The sequence below is a fragment of the Lissotriton vulgaris genome, chromosome 4_1 (assembly GCF_964263255.1).
Source record: "Lissotriton vulgaris chromosome 4_1, aLisVul1.2, whole genome shotgun sequence".
NCBI classification, from domain to species: domain Eukaryota; kingdom Metazoa; phylum Chordata; class Amphibia; order Caudata; family Salamandridae; genus Lissotriton; species Lissotriton vulgaris.
Genome location: NC_141691.1, coordinates 748663281 through 748677210, shown reverse-complemented (window position 1 = coordinate 748677210; position 13930 = coordinate 748663281). Strand labels below are relative to the sequence as shown.

General features: G+C 52.3%; 1 protein-coding gene across 4 annotated transcripts in view; it reads left to right on the top strand.

Annotated features, from left to right (window-relative positions):
• The window catches only part of EXOC2 (exocyst complex component 2), a 1143674-nt gene that overhangs the window by 1073746 nt on the left and 55998 nt on the right, over positions 1-13930 (top strand). The gene's annotated exons all lie outside the window — the stretch shown is intronic.

Below are 13930 nucleotides of genomic sequence, written 5' to 3'. Positions count from 1 at the left end.
AGAACAGAGATTGAGAAATTATGCAAAGTGGACCTCCAATCAGGGGCACAACTGAAGCCAAATTTCGGGGGGCGGGGGGCTAATACTTCCAGCAATGGGGCAGGACAAGAATTTCCAGAAGTGGAGTACGAGCTATCCTCATAGCCAATATGAGAATAACAAGTGACAAACCGTGCAATTTAAACATATTGGACAAGCTTGATATTGTAAAAAGCAAGATTTTACACTGTTCTTAGGCTACTCATAGTGATCTTTGAAAAACTGATTTGGTGCACTGACTATTAAAAACAGCTTCTATAAATTTGAATTTCAAAGCACATAAGACATGTTTTCACAAAGGTATTTCAAGGCAACGCCCTTTTTGCCAATTCCCTGATTTCTTCTGTGCAGGGCCATGTGCTTGTGAAATATTTCTAATAGAAAGTCCAGAAATATGCCCCTGCCCCAGAAACGACTGAAGGCACAATTTAGTTTACCCAATTGGATGTTGAAAAATGTTCATGGGTGAAGCTTCCCTTAGGTACAGGTCTGAAAATATTAGGCTCTTTGGCAGTGCTTAATCTGAGCTGGTGGTTGCAGGTGGAGCCCACTTGCACTCATTTTTGGGGTCCTGCACTAATTTTTCCTCATCAGACCTTGCTCCAGAACAAGAGAGAGAAAAACACAAAAAGTGGAAAGCCGAAAGAGAAAGATGGAAAAATTATTACAAAACGAGAAAGCAAAAATTATATAGAACCTGTAAGAGTGAGATAAGGGGGCAGGGAGTGACTGGTGATAGAGTAAAGTGGCACACAGTAGAATCAAGCCATGACAGTGTTGGTATTCAGCTCTCCTAACATTTGAAATTGCTGAGCAAAACTTTGGGCCCGGCCTTTATGATTTTATGAATTAAGGACTGCTTTGTGGGTTACCACACGTGAAGTTGGGGTAGATAGCTAGTAAATCATAGGTTTAATTCCCCAAATACCTTTACTTCTTCCGCAGTTGTGTGCGAATGAGTTGGTAATATTAATGCATGTAAATGCACTGCCACACACCTGTGCTACACTAAAAAAACAATGGTTATTGTTAGCATGCCACATTGAACAGTTCCCATATATGTAAACATATTGAGCCACATTGAGTAGGAATGCACCAAGCGGTTGTCTATGAGCTGGCAGAAAAGTTGATTTGTAGGAAGTATTATGGGCAGCGTTGTCATTCTGAATGGCGGAGGTCTAGCTAACTACAGATACAAAGTTAAAAGCTAGGGAGCGGGGCGTGGCTTCGCGAGCGGCGATGGCGGTTGCAGCTTACTAGAGCTCCCGCCGGCCCGTTATTAATCCGGCAGATTATCCTGGCCCCCGAGCCCAAACTCCACAACCCATGTGAGGCAAACATCGCTGAGGGTGCTAGGGATCATCCGGTGCAGTCGGCGGAGCTCCCGAGTTGTCGGGCGCAACTAGGCAACGGTGAGAAGAGTGCGGCCTAGTGCGCGGCGGAGAAGCCGGGGCCTCGATTTTGGCGCCTCCCGGCCGGAGGGCGTCTGCGTGGGTCGGCTGGCCCGCCGATTGCCTTGAGCCTCGACTGCCCTGAAGGCCGAGGGGCGGCTAGCGTTTTTCCCCCAAGAACCCCGCGGGGGGGGTGTGGAGATCCTTGATGCAGTGAGCCCATCCAGCCAGAAGTTGCGGCCTTGTGGACCCAGTGCAGCCGGGGCCTCGAGTTTCGTGGTCCCCGCCCGCGGGGATCACCATCGGCCTTTGCCACAGCTGGGTCTCGGCGGAGCGTGGGGAGCTGCAATCGATTGGAGGGGGTCCCGGCCCGGAGTGCTGGGCCTCCACTGCTGAATATCTACAGGTGGAGGACCGGAGTGTGGCTGGACGGTACTCTGTGGGCCGGCCCGGTACTGGCACTGCCCTGCGACTGACCGCGATCTGTGAGTACCTCCCCTGGGTCCCTGACATTTGAAGGAGTGGTGGCCGGTTCTGGGGAGCGGGAGACAGGCGCTACTGGGCCCGCAGCACACGGCAGAGCGGCACAGTTCGGCCAACAGAGTGTGGGACACGCAGGCCGCCGACGACTGGGGTGTGGATCCTGGGGCCTGCCTCGGCCTGACCGGGGAACAGTGCCGGACCAGGGGTACAAGCGTCTGAACCCCGCGGCGAGGGGAGAACTGCTGTGTGGGTCTCTATTGGACATTGCAGACGAGATAAAGGACCCTGTACTGCCGCATCTGCCTATACTATCAGTGGCCCACGTGCGGTCCGCAGCCATGACCAGAGGAGGCGGCGGCCTCACCAAACAGGCGAACATTGATAAATTCACAGGGCCCAGTGGGGGCCCCGGACCCTCGGGAGGAGGACAAGGAGGGGGGCCGGACAACGCAGCGCTTATGGCAGCCATCACCCAGTCCAGGGATATGCTAGACGCCAAAATAGGTGCGGTGGGCGCAGATGTCGCCTTGTTGCGCCAGGACTTGCGGAATGCAGTGGCACGGATTACGGAGGCAGAATCTAGAGTTTCGGTGGTAGAAGACGACGTGGGCTCCCTAAAGAAGAAAATGGCGGCAATGGAAACTGCGCAAAGGGGCCTGGCGCTCCGGGTGGAGGATGCTGAGGGACGCGCACGTCGAAACAACCTCCGTTTCATTGGCTTTCCGGAACGATGTGAGAAGGGGAACATGGAACAGTTTCTCACACAGTGGCTAGAGAGCTGGCTGCCCCCGGGGGTTCTATCCAACTGCTTCGTCATTGAACGCGCTCTTCGAGCCCTGACACAGAGGCCGCCGGAGGGTGAACGGCCCAGAGCAGTGATAGCTAGACTCTTGAATTATCACGATCGGGACGCCATTTTGAAGGAAGCGAGAACCAGGGATGCTATTCTCTACGAGAACCGAAAGATCATGATCTTTCCTGACTATACCAAGCTCGTACAGCAACAGCGCCACTCCTTCATGACCGTAAAGGCGAAGCTGCGAGGCCTGAAACTCCAATACTGCTGTACCCGGCTCGTCTGAGGGTGATTTTCCAGTCGCAAACGCTATTCTTTGACACTCCGGAGGACCTCTTTAAATGGACCGATGAAACAGTGAGAATCAGGCCAAATGCCCAGCCGGGACTGAACCCGGGCTCTTCGAGGGGGTCGTCGCAGGAACGAAGGGACCGGACGGCCAAGAGCAGGAGAAATCGGAGGTCCAAATCACGAAAGCGGTCAGTCTCTGTCAATGGTACGCAAGATAGCGGCAGAACTGAGGACTCAGACCAATCTGGGAAGGATCACTGAAGGCCTCGGGAACTCTGTGCTCCTCGTTTGGTGATGTAGTTCCCGGTTATTGGGGACGGTGCGCTTGAGGTCCAGTAGACTAGATGCATTATCGCTGCCTCAGCGTCAGTTCGAGACTGAGTTATTGAACATGATCCTGATGGTGCAATGAGCTAGGGACTCACATCTGAGTATACCCTTCCACGCTTATGGTGGACAAAAATGATTCAGAAAAGGGGGTGGTGATGAACAGAGTGTCTGAATTAAGCAGACCACTCTTACCCAGTCCAAAGATCAGGGCTTGATCCATCACCGATTTTTAGCTCACTGCACCATCCCAGCTCAGAACTTGGCTATATGCAAATTAGTCTGACCCTGGCCCAGGACTACTCCACATCCTTGAGGGAGTTGGTGGGAACATATATAAACGCCACTTGTTGTTGTTGGGGCTAGTGGTTGCCAAAAGGGATCTGGCCCGTGCTTGGAAGGATGAGAGGGCCACCCCCTGAGTGCATGGAGAGCCGGACTGGACTTTTGTATGGGTCTAGAACGACCAGTATTTGAAGCACGAGGATGCCCCCGTAAGCACTTCAAGATATGGAAGAGGTGGGCAGACTATAGGGGGTTGACACTAGATCCCCCAGCGGAACCTGAGGAAGATCTCTAGGCGCACAATATCAAGCGGGCCTGTGAACTGCGTCATGCCTGCCATACCACGACCAAGCACTGAAGCTCTCTATACACACGTGCACAGGGTTAGGGAGGGATAACGGGTGGTAGCAGGGGGGGTTGGGTAATGGAAGTTGGGGGGGGTAGGGGTGGGTGTGGAAGTTCCTTTCATTTGTGTTCTCTATTATTCTTGATTGGACACTGGTCCTGTGATGTAAACTGTACCAAGATGCTTGGTGGCGTTCTCCTGACTGTGGGGAGCCACATTTATTACTCTGCCTAATTCCATCAATAACATTTGTTGTGAAAAAAAAAAAAGCTAGGGAGCGGTCAAGTAATAGGCGTGCCGATACTCCATTTGAACCCATTCCAGTGTTTAAATCAACCCATGTGGAAGTCAGTGCTGCTTTCATGCCACAGCCATACCAGAATCTGTTTTGGTAATCTAAGAGAAGGTTACTTTCTTCAATGAATGTAGGTATTTGTCTTGACACTGAGCTTTCAATCTATTTGCCTGTAAACAGTTTGTTATTGTCTGGAAGTTAGAAGGAGACCTTGTTTGAAAGCCTCTTTGTTTTAGGGAGTTCTTTTAGAAGAGACCTTTATTCAAGGAGTTGTTGATAGTTCTGGCTAGATCAGTTTCAGAGCTATTAAAGAAGATATTCTTGCATAAATGAGCAGGACATATTTCTACCAGTGATTGTGCTGGTCTACAAGCTTTTGCATCTTTATTGAAGTACTGCGTGGTCCGGAGGTTAAAGGTGAGTAACTGGTGGTTTGTATTCTAGGGAACTGTGCAGCACTGTTGGAATTGTGATTGAGCCCTGGAGAGGGATGGAGGGGGTCTAAAATCATTTAGAGGTTTGAAGTAATGCAGGTGTGCCAGACACACAGCAAGGGAAAGTCTAGAGGCCTTTGAGTGTGTTGCCAAGGCATCAGAATTTCCTAAGGTACTGCCACTTTAGTTTACTGTGGTTCAAGGATCCTTTTACCTGTGAACTCTTCCAGTGGGTTTGTCATCTAGAGGCCCATCGTCACCTTGCCCTGTTCAGATCGCCTGTCTCATGTGTAGGTCTCTTCACCATGGTCTACTCTTCAGACCACAGGTCATCTCTACAGGATATAGGACAGGTTCCTCTGAAGCAAGGCTTGGCTGCAGTCAGCTCTCCCTGCTACCAACGCATAATTCTAAAGCATAGTCCGACAGGAAAATTGTGCACTCCCTAGCTGCATGGAGTCACTGTCGTTCACTTACTAAGATTTCAGTGAAAGTCCAAGGCACAATGGGTTCATATAGGAACTGTGTAAGATTATTGGCAATAAATGCATGAGAGGAAAGAAATGGAAACTACGATTTTGAATAAAACCGAGTGGGTTAAAAAAACACTGCACTGCTTCTGGATAACAAATTATGTCATGGCAACCCATGACATAACTCCATATAGTAGTCTAGAAAAATGTAGATACTTGTATAGTGCTGTGATGTGCAGACTATTGGAAACAAACTGATCTACTCTTTAAAAATTAATATCACAGCATCCAATTGATCTTATGAAATGCTTGACTGCTTTGGCAAACACAGTTTTATATCCAGTAACACTTTGCATCTTGGGATTTTCAGACCCAACACACATTGTAAAAAAAATTAAAATAAGCACACTCTCCAGAATGAAGCATTGTGGTGGATGGAAAGCCAGGAATGGCCATAGGTGTCACACAGCACAATTGGCAACAATGCAAAAAGTTTATAAACAAGTTTCACTTGGTGATTTTTGGCCTAATTCTGTGTCATGTGTAGATGTTAGAATTCAAGTGATAAATGTCAAACATTCAAACTCTAAAATACTGAAGCTTCCCACCACATTGACAGGCCCAAGGGGCTATTGGACCAATGCTATAGCATCACTTGCAACCCTTTGGTTGCGATGTGTAGTAACAGCAACTGAATGTGTCTGATGTGAGAAGAATAACAGAAAACCTCAATGCTGGCGCCTGTGTTCCCATGCAGAGCCGAAAGCTTTGGTGTGCTTTCACGAGCCCCAGCGACTCAGCTTAAATACTGTTGAAACGTGTGCCAAAGAAGCTGGTGCTGGTGAACTCAGCCTCAGACAGTTCTCCACTGTGGTACCCGCCGGCATAGAGCACTGCCATCATGTAGGCCAATAGGTTCAATCACTGATCTACACCATGGCTTCGGCAACCATGAAAACACCAGCTCACTCTGAAGGCCAAGGAAGCTCAGGTGAAGGATTAAAAATTAACTCTAGAGCCAGGGCTACGTCACCACCTGCAATGCACAATCGACCTAAGTCACCACTTTATTCCATCCCAGCTCACAGTCTGTCCTATTGCTTCATCCTTAACCTCTTGTGCCTGCTTCCCCCTTCTGCAGCATTTGCCTGCTTTCGCTTTCTGTTCCAAATAAACACTTGCTTCCAGCTTATCCCCACAGCCTCAGACTGATCCACAGTTCCTCACGCTCCCCCAAAGCCTCAGCTTTGATCACCCTCCTTTCTCCATCACTCTGCCCTCTTGCACCGGCCGCGTAGTTACATATGGGACTGACTAGGTATCTAGGGCCTAATTTACAAGGCTATTGCGCCACCAGTTCGTAATTTTTTTGTGACGCACCGCGGTGTAGTGTGCCTGCTCCTATTCACAAGACCATGCAAAGTCACCCTGCGTGACTTTTCATGGCCTTGTAAATATGGGCATCTTTCACACATTACTCTGCGTGAAAGGGGCGTTCCATGGGTGTTGCTGTGGGTGTTCCCAGGCAACATACATGGAACCTGACACATTCCTAGATTTATAAAGTTTTGTAGAGCTGGGAATGCGTCCGAATCCTACGGCTCCTCAGGGGAGGCGTAGGAGTTGCGCATCGAGGAGAAATAGTTTTATTTCTCATTTTTTAATTGTTCTATGCTTGCTGCATTCTAAAAGAGGAAAATGCCATCAATTATTGTTTTTGTGCAAGAAGGGGTCCCTTCCTGCACAAACAAAAATCATCCCCACATCGCAAGGGTGCCTGTACTGGCACATGGCAGCCAATTGTGCACAAGCACAGGGGAAAGCACTGAGATGCATTGTGTTGTTAATACAACATAACCCTGTGCCTTTACAATGACGCAGCTCAGCACAGCAAAATGGCTTGTGACGCAGCACCATTTTGTTTGTAAATGAAGCCCCTAGTTTTGAGGAAAGACAGATATTTGTATATTTATGACAGTTGGCTAAATTTTAGGTCTTGCTTGTGAAAGAGTATGCGCTGCTTGCGTATGCACTCTAGCTTGCAAGACATATGTTATACAACAATGGGGTTTGCCAATGCTTGTTCTGTGTGCAGCATAAGAGGTGAGCTCATATAAATATTGGATGATAGTGAATAGTGTGAGTGAATGGAGTGTGAGTTTTGTGAGTGAAGATTGAGAGGTGTGCCGATGTGAGTGCAGGGCAAGCTACATGAGTGAGAGGAGTGCATACAGAGTGAGAGTAATGAGTGCAGGGTGGTTGGTGTGAGCTGTGTAAATGCAGAGTGAGTTATGTGCCTGTGTGTACTGGGGGACCAGTGTGCCTGTGTGAGTGCAGGGTGAGCGGCATGAGTGAAGGGTGAGCTGTGATAGTGAACTCATGGTGAGAGAAGTTAGTGCAGGGTGAGTGGTGTGTCCCTGTGAGTTCTGGCAGACTATTGTGCCTGTGTGCAAGAAGAGTGAATGCAGGCTGAGCAGGGTGTCTGTGTGAGTGCAGGGTGAGAGAAGGGAGTGCAGGGTCGCTCCCCTCGCCCTCTGCCTCCCTTCAGACGCTGAATCGCACAGATAAGAACATCGCGCTGCTGCCTGCCTGCCCTGAAAGAGCGCATTCAGCGCCCGGTATCGTTCTGCTGACATTTTAACAAATTATTTAATTAATAGCACACTCGGCGCCTGGATTCATTTGCCTGCATTATTTCTGTTTATAATAGCTGCGCACTATTGGCATTGTTTGGGGGGAAGAGAAAATTGTGTGGAGAGTGTTTTAAATTGTACACCACTCCGGCTGTGACCCAGTTTCGTTTCAGGGACCGGGCTGCCATTTTAGGCTTGTGTTTACCTGGGTGAGCCCGTGTCTCCTCCCAGCGCCCGCCTCCCAGCTGACCCTCCCACACTCCGCCCGCTCCACTTTCCATTTATGACAGATGCCCCAACTCGCAGCGTCCAACCGCAGCGGTCGCGCCCCAGTCGCGCCGAAGGTGCGCCAAAGGTAAGCCCGTCTACGCCCGTCCGCACCTGGACCGCGCCCAGCGCCTTACCCCCTGGTCCCCGCCGCTCCCAACCCTCTAGAATCACCTTTGATGCCGCTACTCTCCTCGCCCTCAATCCCGGACGCGCACCACAATGCTGCAAAGCCACCCCAGGACGTACCCACGGCCCATTCGCCTGCCTCTCTTGCAAGTTCAACTGCTTCAGGACCCTCACCAATTCCACGTCCTCCAAACACAACTCCGACTCAAACCGCCTAAAGTGCATCCTGCTCAACACCCGCTCGGTCCACAGACACGCAACAGAACTCTGGGACCTAATCGACACTACGTCACCTGACATCGCCTTCCTTACTGAAACATGGATGAACAAATCATCAGCTCCCGACATCGCAATAGCCATACCGGACGCTTACAAGATTATCCGCAAAGACCGCACCAATCAAACAGGAGGAGGCATCGCCATCATACACATGAACACCATCAAAATCACGACCAGCTCCGACGACAATCTTGCAACCGCCGAACATCTCCACTTTCAGATCCACACCGACCCCAGGACCACACTGAGAGGCACCCTCATCTACAGGCCTCCAGGTACCCGCACTCAATTCAGCGATGACAGCCCACACGCCCTAGCCTCCGAGAACTACATTCTTCTAGGAGACCTCAACTACCACCTTGAAAGACAACACGACAGCAACACCAATTCCCTTCTGGACAACCTGGCCAATCTTGGACTCAAACAACTTGTTGACACCCCCACCCATGTAGCCGGACACACGCTCGACCCTATCTTCACCTCCAGCAAGCACATCTCCTTCGATCGCACCACAGCTCTCCACTGGACGGACCACAGCTGTGTTCACTTCAGCTACAAAACCTCCCTAACCCACATTCGCCCTCAACCTATTCCTCGACGAAACTGGAACAAAATCACCTCCGACCAACTCCTCACATCACTCAACCAAAACACTCCCACCCTCTCATCGGACCCAAACCAAGCGGCCACCAATCTCAAGCAATGGATCACCCACAGTGCTGCCGAATTAGCACCTCTGAAAAAGCACCAGATCAATTCAGCCAGCAAAAAAGCTCCCTGGTTCAATGATGACCTTAAAAAATCCAAGAAGCTATGCCGCACTCTAGAGAAGATATGGAGAAAAAACCCATCCTCAGACAACATGACCTCCCTCAAGTCAGCCACCCGCAAACACCACCAACTGATTAGATCCGCTAAGAAATCAGCATTCAAGGATCGTCTCGACAACAACACCCATAACAGCAAGGAAGTCTTTAACATCGTTAAAGAATTCACCAACCCCACCGCAGCATCTAACGACATCACTCCCTCCCAAGACCTCTGCGATGCGTTATCATCCTTCTTCTACAACAAAATTGTCGACATCCTCAACAGCTTCGAGAATTCTCCCAGCGTTCAACCCTCCCCACCCCCCTCAGATCCTACTCCGCCAACTAACAACCTCACCGCCTGGAACCCAATTACCACTGAAGACACCATTCGCCTCATGAACTCAATCCACTCTGGCTCGCCCACTGACCCCTGCCCCCACCACATCTTCAACAAAGCTGACTCCATCATCGCACCCCACCTACGTGATGTCATCAACTGCTCGTTCAACTCTGCCACCTTCCCAGAAAGCTGGAAACACGCCGAACTCAGCGCCCTTCTGAAGAAACCCACAGCAGACCCCTCTGAACTTAAAAACTACCGACCCATATCCCTCCTCCCATTCCCGGCCAAAGTCATCGAGAAAGCCGTCAACAGCCAGCTTGATCAATCTCAATCTGGATTTCGAGCCAAACACAGCACCGAAACCGCCCTCATTGCAGCGACCGACGACATCCGAGCACTCCTGGACAACGGAGAAACAGCGGCCCTCATCCTACTCGACCTATCCGCCGCTTTCGACACAGTCTCCCATAGCACCCTTATACATCGCCTCAGCAACATTGGCATACAAGGAAAAGCCTTGGACTGGATCATCTCATTCCTCGCCGGGAGAACTCAAAGAGTCCGACTTCCCCCATTCTACTCAGAGGCCGCCGAAGTCATCTGCGGCGTACCTCAAGGATCCTCACTCAGTCCCACTCTCTTCAACGTCTACATGAGTCCTCTCGCCTCCATCGCACCTCAACACAACCTCAACATCATCTCTTACGCCGACGACACCCAGTTAATCCTCTCCCTCACTAAAGACCCCAGCACCGCCAAAACCAATCTTCACGAAGGCATGAAAGAAGTAGCCGAATGGATGAAACATAGCCGCCTAAAACTCAACTCAGACAAAACGGAGGTACTCATCCTAGGATCTTCCTCCTCAGCGTGGGACGACTCCTGGTGGCCTCCCGCGCTGGGCGCAGCACCCACACCCACAGACCATGCACGTAACCTTGGCTTCGTCCTTGACTCCTCTCTCTCGATGTCCAGACAAGTCAACGCCGTCTCGTCCTCCTGCTTCAACGTACTTCGCATTCTCAAAAAGATCTTCTGCTGGATCCCCCTCGAGACAAGAAAGACTGTCACCCACGCACTGGTCACGAGCCAACTAGATTATGGTAACACACTTTACGCTGGAACCACAGCAAAATTGCAGAAAAAACTCCAGCGCATCCAAAACACGTCAGCGAGACTCATATTAGACATCCCACGCCAAGATCACATCACCGGACACCTAAAAGACCTCCACTGGCTTCCCGTTAACAAAAGAATTACTTTCCGCCTTCTCACCCACGCACACAAAGCCCTCTACAATCTAGGACCCGAATGCCTCAACACTCGACTGTCCTTCTACAAACCCACCCGCCAACTAAGATCGTCCAATCATGCCCTCGCCGCAGTCCCGCGCATCCGGAAATCCACCATGGGTGGCAGATCCTTCTCCTTCCTGGCTGCCAAGACCTGGAATTCACTCCCCACCCACCTCCGCCTCACTCAGAACCACATCTCCTTCAGAAAAGAACACTGACTGCCCTGGTTAGACACTGACTGCCCTGGTTAGACACTGACTGCCCTGGTTAGACACTGACTGCCCTGGTTAGACACTGACTGCCCTGGTTAGACACTGACTGCCCTGGTTAGACACTGACTGCCCTGGTTAGACACTGTCTGCCCTGGTTAGACACTGACTGCCCTGGTTAGACACTGACTGCCCTGGTTAGACACTGACTGCCCTGGTTAGACACTGACTGCCCTGGTTAGACACTGACTGCCCTGGTTAGACACTGACTGCCCTGGTTAGACACTGGCTGCCACCTGGTTAGACACTGGCTGCCCTGGTTAGACACTGGCTGCCCTGCTCGGCGCTGAGTGCGACTGGCTCGGCACTGAGTGCGACTGGCTCGGCACTGAGTGCGACTGGCTCGGCACTGAGTGCGACTGGCTCGGCACTGAGTGCGACTGGCTCGGCACTGAGTGCGACTGGCTCGGCACTGAGTGCGACTGGCTCGGCACTGAGTGCGACTGGCTCGGCACTGAGTGCGACTGGCTCGGCACTGACTGCCCTGACTCGACACTGACTGCCCTGACTCGACACTGACTGCCCTGACTCGACACTGACTGCTCTGACTCCACACTGACTGCCCTGACTCCACACTGACTGCCCTGACTCCACACTGACTGCCCTGACTCCACACTGACTGCCCTGACTCCACACTGACTGCCCTGACTCCACACTGACTGCCCTGACTCCACACTGACTGCCCTGACTCCACACTGACTGCCCTGACTCCACACTGACTGCCCTGACTCCACACTGACTGCCCTGACTCCACACTGACTGCAACCAGTTAGACACTGACTGCAACCAGTTAGACACTGACTGCCCTGGTTAGACACTGACTGCCCTGGTTAGACACTGACTGCCCTGGTTAGACACTGACTGCCCTGGTTAGACACTGACTGCCCTGGTTAGACACTGACTGCCCTGGTTAGACACTGACTGCCCTGGTTAGACACTGACTGCCCTGGTTAGATACTGACTGCCCTGGTTAGACACTGACTGCCCTGGTTAGACACTGACTGCCCTGGTTAGACACTGACTGCCCTGGTTAGACACTGACTGCCCTGGTTAGACACTGACTGCCCTGGTTAGACACTGACTGCCCTGGTTAGACACTGGCTGCCCCCTGGTTAGACACTGGCTGCCCTGGTTAGACACTGGCTGCCCTGGTTAGACACTGACTGCCCTGGTTAGACACTGACTGCCCTGGTTAGACACTGACTGCCCTGGTTAGACACTGACTGCCCTGGTTAGACACTGACTGCCCTGGTTAGACACTGACTGCCCTGGTTAGACACTGACTGCCCTGGTTAGACACTGACTGCCCTGGTTAGACACTGACTGCCCTGGTTAGATACTGACTGCCCTGGTTAGACACTGACTGCCCTGGTTAGACACTGGCTGCCCCCTGGTTAGACACTGGCTGCCCTGGTTAGACACTGGCTGCCCTGGTTAGACACTGGCTGCCCTGCTCGGCGCTGAGTGCGACTGGCTCGGCACTGAGTGCGACTGGCTCGGCACTGAGTGCGACTGGCTCGGCACTGAGTGCGACTGGCTCGGCACTCAGTGCGACTGGCTCGGCACTCAGTGCGACTGGCTCGGCACTCAGTGCGACTGGCTCGGCACTCAGTGCGACCGGCTCGGCACTGAGCGGGACCGGCTCGGCACTGACTGCGACCGGCTCGGCACTGACTGCGACCGGCTCGGCACTGACTGCGACCGGCTCGGCACTGACTGCGACCGGCTCGGCACTGACTGCGACCGGCTCGGCACTGACTGCGAACCGGCTCGGCACTGACTACGACCGGCTCGGCACTAACTGCGACCGGCTCGGCACTGACTGCGACCGGCTCGGCACTGACTGCGACCGGCTCGGCACTGACTGCGACCTGCTCGGCACTGACTGCGACCGGCTCGGCACTGAGTGCGACCGGCTCGGCACTGAGTGGGACCGGCTCGGCACTGAGTGGGACCGGCTCGGCACTGAGTGGGACCGGCTCGGCACTGAGTGGGACCGGCTCGGCACTGAGTGGGACCGGCTCGGCACTGAGTGGGACCGGCTCGACGCTTACTGCCCTGGTTAGACACTGACTGCGACCGGTAAGACACTGACTGCGACCGGTAAGACACTGACTGCGACCGGTTAGACACTGACTGCGACCGGTTAGACACTGACTGCGACCGGTTAGACACTGACTGCGACCGGTTAGACACTGACTGCGACCGGTTAGACACTGACTGCGACCGGTTAGACACTGACTACCCTGGTTAGACACTGACTGCCCTGGTTAGACACTGACTGCCCTGGTTAGACACTGACTGCCCTGGTTAGACACTGACTGCCCTGGTTAGACACTGACTGCCCTGGTTAGACACTGACTGCCCTGGTTAGACACTGACTGCCCTGGTTAGACACTGACTGCCCTGGTTAGACACTGACTGCCCTGGTTAGACACTGACTGCGGCTGGCTCGGCACTGACTGCGACTGGCTCGGCACTGACTGCGACTAGCTCAGCATAGATTGCCACCGGCTCGGTGCAGCAACTGCGACCGGCTTGGCATAGATTAAACAGTTGGAGCGGAAACCCTCTGCACTGAAAACATCAGCCTCAAGAACATAATCGGTCCCAAAACCTTTGGCAAACAGCGGTTGGAGTCCGCAGCAGAGTATCACCACGGTCTTCGACAAAATGGTTGAGCCACTCCTCCATCGGCTCCAAGATGAGATTGATATCCGACAGCTATTTGGCAATCCATCCT